The sequence below is a fragment of the Parasteatoda tepidariorum genome, chromosome 9, assembly GCF_043381705.1.
Source record: "Parasteatoda tepidariorum isolate YZ-2023 chromosome 9, CAS_Ptep_4.0, whole genome shotgun sequence".
NCBI lineage: Eukaryota > Metazoa > Arthropoda > Arachnida > Araneae > Theridiidae > Parasteatoda > Parasteatoda tepidariorum.
This window is the reverse complement of record NC_092212.1, coordinates 25,522,315-25,527,504: the sequence shown is the minus strand read 5'-3', so window position 1 is coordinate 25,527,504 and position 5,190 is coordinate 25,522,315.

Below are 5,190 nucleotides of genomic sequence, written 5' to 3'. Positions count from 1 at the left end.
AGAGCCCCTGAATTAGACAGGCCGACTTATCATTTATTGTTGGAGCAAAGAGCTAACATAAGCGCAGCGAATAAATATTTTCAAGTGGTAGTTTATTAATTGTAATTCTTGGTTTCATAAGTTCGATTTAGTAGATTTTAATCCACCACTTTTTCTAAACAATGCGTAGGCTTATATAATTCACCACTGTAGAGTACTTATTACATGCTCTACATTTTTAAAAGCAAGCAAATATTGACAACTATATGCAAAATTTACTTTGTAGTTATTTACCGTTTTTTAAATTATTTTGGCGTGCCCGCAGCAGTTGGCATCTCTGTAATAACATAACGAATACTAAAATAACGTTAACTTGCGAACTTGTTTGCTCCAATATTGCTTGATAGGTCAGCTCTGATAGTATAGGAGCCTTAAACATTACGAATACTAAAATAACGTTAACTTGCGAACTTGTTTGCTCCAATATTGCTTGATAGGTCAGCTCTGAGAGAAAAGGAGCTTTAACTTAACACGTTCACACCGGGGTGACTCCCCGGTGGGTCACACTAGATTGTCTCATCTTGGCAGTGCACCGGAGTAAAAACCGGTAACACTAAATTTCATTTTTTAGTTTTTTTTCCGGGAATAATAAAACTTCATAACTACCAATTGTTTTTAACGGATGTAATTTTTATATTGAATTGCTTCGTCGCCGTGATAAACCACAGCTCCACTGTGGAATCCTACACCCTTATAGACATAATTCCAGGTGCCCACGGGCACAATCTTCGATGAAAGAGTCAATTGTCTGCTTCGCGGACAGGTACTCTGAATTACACCTTAGTTCAAGTTCCGTGATAAATTTCCTTACAGTGAATTGTTATTGTTGAGAATATATTAACTCCTCCCGAATATTATCTAATATTGAAATAGTTCTTCTACCAGTATTTTCTCCTTTCCCGGTATTGGTCCTCGTTAAACTGTGCTACCGTAAAGTGCTCGACTTCACTCTTCCCGAGAATTGATTTTCAGAGTGGTTGCAAAACAATAAACGAAAAACAATCTGATTCAAAAATATATTTATATTTTGATACCGTTGAAATTCGCTTGCGCAAGGATTATTGTGCTTTGATATACTTATTGCAATTATTAATATGTAGTGGTGGTCAAACTCATTTATAATTATTATTATAATTCAGAAAGTTAATTTGAATAACCTGAGTATTGCTATCACTTCAAATATGAAAATAAAATCTTCCGGAAGAGTTGACAGGTATGCGCGCAGGTCGTCGGGCTACCGAAGCGGGGGTGCCATCCCAACGCCTCCTATAACTGTAAGCCTCCACACGGTTTTTTATAGGTAGTCCGATCAGACCACAGTGAAGGATATCCACTTTCCGAACGAGCCACTTAATACAAAATCTAGTTAAAATAAGAAAGTGGTAGCAAATATATGACTAAAATTTGTTTTATTTATGAATATTATTGGTGTGCCTTATTCATTTGTCAACCACTACAGATTCAATTCTCAAATATACATGATGAATTTCTCTCATTTACTTTTATAAAAGGTTTTGGGTTCATGTGCACAACTGGTTCACTTTTTAAATAGTCTGCGCTGACTACTTATAAAATACCATGTGGAGGCTTTTGGATGTAGGAGGTGATGGCCATCCCCTCCGCAGAGGATCAAAATTGTGATGGCATGCCTTCGGATCATCCTCCGGGTTGTTTTCCAGGCCGTCGCCAATAGCCCATTGTGCAGCTCTAGTGCGACGTAAATTAAAAATAACAACAGCTGTATTCTAATTCTGATGTATTCTAATGTATGATTATTGTGATTCTTGTTTTAATAAATTCAATTTATAGGTTTTTATCCACCATTATTTCTAAACAATTCGTAGGCTTGTATAATTCACCACTTTTTTTTCAGATGTGTCATGCTAAACCTCTTAAAAACTAGCAAAATCTGTCTAATATTTGCAAATTCAGTTTGTAGTTATTTACCGTTGTGGCCTGAAGAGCAAATTAGCGTGGCGTTCAACGTGTTAAGAAAGTTATATAGCTCTAAATGCTGCAATTGTAGACAAGTTGTTAAATGACGTTTAACAAGTTTCCGCACACTATCAATTTGACGATCGTGCTCGGGCAAGCATTTTTTTTATTTTCAATTGATCATGAATGCCATATAAAACGGAGCGCCAGCCGTATGTTTAAATAATTAATTATCAAATTTTTTCACAATTTTAATCGCATGATTATCACATTATAACATTAATTAATCATCATATTTTTTGATAATGTAATTATCACATTTTGTTAAAAAAAAACTTTCACGAAAACTCTCCACGTTTTTGGCATATCATAACATTTTTTTCTTCTCTTCCTAAACAAAAATAAATTTTTTATATGTTTTCAAAAATGTTACATCTTTTATTTCGATGTATTATTGACTAATTTTTAAATGAATTCATTAGTGCGCTTCATGTTAATCATGCTCTTTATTTATTAATTAAAATGTGTATGACGGGGGTGTTTAACAATGGTGTAAGTTTTTTGTAACCTTTATTCCGAAATCGACAATTTCCAAAGATTTTTCGAGTTAACCGAATTTTAAGTTATAATTTCTTCCATGAATCTGATATATTTTTTTATAACCGTCGTTGAACAGCCGACCCAATTTTTGGGTTTACGACTACTAATGATCTTCTCCTTGTAGCTCCGTAGCCTTGTCATTTTGAACCCAATGCAGAAGACAAGAAAACTCCTGGATTAATTATTGGGAGAAATTTGCTTACGTGGAGGACTTTCTGATGGAACTAACTCGCATTTGCGTTACATGGAGAGGATGAATCTGATATTGACGATTATGAAACAGTTTTTAAAATGAAGTGGTAATTTACAAAAACACGATATATTAAAATAGATTCTTGTTTGAACGGTAGGCACTCTAACGGATGGATATAGCTGCCGTTTTCCTACATTTCACCAAAAGTCGGATGGTAAATAGCAGTCAAGTGCTACAACGTGTTTAGAAAATAAAATGTGTATTTGAAAAAAACTTATGTGGCTCAAAATGTATCGTTATTTTATTCAAAAAGTTAAGTTTCAACTTATAAATTTACAATAGTGCCTTTTTGAGCTGTATATTTATTTCTATTATTTTATCTAAAGTCAATTGCACGTGAATTATAAAAATTTCTCGTTTACATCTTCAATTCTCATACAAGTAATATCACAAAATAAACAAAATCATCAATCTTTCACGAGATTCCGAAACCATCCCAAAGATCAATCGCTTCTGAGCAATTACCGCGTAATTCGTTTAAGAACAGCATATGATTATACACAAAAAGGTCAAATGCTATGTTTTGTCTTCTTTTGCCTCTACCGACAGGATGTCAATATTTACTTTCTGTTTTATCTTTGAATGACTGAATTCATTCATGGTTTTACCACATAAATTTCACGTCGCCTGTGAGTGAATATGAGGCGTATATGTAATAAAAGAAAAAAAACAAATGAAAATTTATAATCTACGTTTCGCAAGTTATTTGAAAATTAATTTATGTATATACGAGGAGCATCCAAAAAGTAAGTTTCCCTAATTTATAAAAAAAAGAACTCACACTTTCAGAATCATATTTATTGCCAACAAGTACACCAATGTTTAAGCTATTTTTCAACATTGCCACTACCAGAATTGAGACACTTGTTGTATCGTGGGATCAACTTTTGCATCCCTCTGTCATAGAACTCTGCCGCCTATGAATGAAACCAGCGTGTGACAGACGTCTGCCCTTACTGTAACTGTTACTGCGAAACACTGCGGAAATTGTGACTTGCCATTCAAAACAAGAGTCATGGAATGCTTACTGCTCGTGTTGCGCTCCTCCATGACAATGCTTGTCCACATACGGCATGGTGCACAGCAGCTGTTTGGACGGAATTTGGCTGGGAGTTGTTTGATCATCCACCTTACGGCCCTGATATTGTTCCCAGTGATTTTCACGCTTTCTTGCACCTCAAGAAATTCCTGTCCTCCGGTGAGCGTTTTGGAAACGACGAAGAACTGAAGACGTCTGTCACACGTTGGTTCCATTCACAGGTGGCAGAGCTCTATGACAGAGGCATACAAAAGTTGATTCCACGATACGACAAGTGTTTCAATTCTGGAGGTGGCTATGTTGAAAAATAGCTGAAGCATTGTTGTACTTGTTGACAATAAATATGTTCCTGAAAGTGCGAATTTGTTTTTTTTATAAATTAAGGAAACTTACTTTCTGGATGCGCCTCGTATATAAGAAGAAAATACTGCTAAGAAACGTGGAGACCGGAAAAAAAGAAACCTAATTTCGTTTTTCGCTTTCCCTTGGTACTCGCGACCGATTCCATAATAATGGTCCTAACCTATCCAAGGTGGCATTACATGTTGTACAATGTTTCACCCAGCTCATACTGGGAGATTTTTCGACTTTGGCATATAAAAATAATCTCCAGTACGCATTATATTGGCTTTTAAATGTAAAAGATTACAGAAAACTTAAGAAGTTCTGTGAGATGAGTTGAAGCATCAACAACACCTTAGAGCACTAGCCATGTGCACACTTTATGGCACTACAGCCTCTCTCCTTTGTGCTACCGGTTGTTCTACGCATCCCCATCCTTACTTATCCAGAAAACTAGCTCACCTTCCTCAGGAAGTTCCAATTTTTGTTGGTTAATTCTTCCAAGTCTTACTTGAAGATTCGGAGGAGTTCACTAAAAGATTAAAAAGTTTTATTAAGTCCTAAATTTCCCTATTAATTTCTGACCCAGAAGACTGCGGTCCTCTATTAGTTGCTAGCTCTGGTATCGTTGTTCGTACCACTTGTTTCTGTTCCTTAGTTATTGTTATTAAATTTGGATTGCCAAGGTACTTCAGTGTTCTATAAACCTGAAAAAAAAAGAGAAGAAACTGACTAATACATTAAAACTATTGTTATTGTAACATCCATCAGGACTTGACATATAAGGTTAACGTCATTATGGACAACACAGGTACAGGACAAAAATATTAAACATTTTCATCTCTTTAGTCTTTTAGTTATTAAGTAATTTCGACTCAGAATAAGCAATAAAATGTTATTTCTACAAACTGTTAATTTGGGCAATCGCCCTATGAACTAATAAACTAGGAAGCAAAAACTGTATATTTATTTCTATTATTTT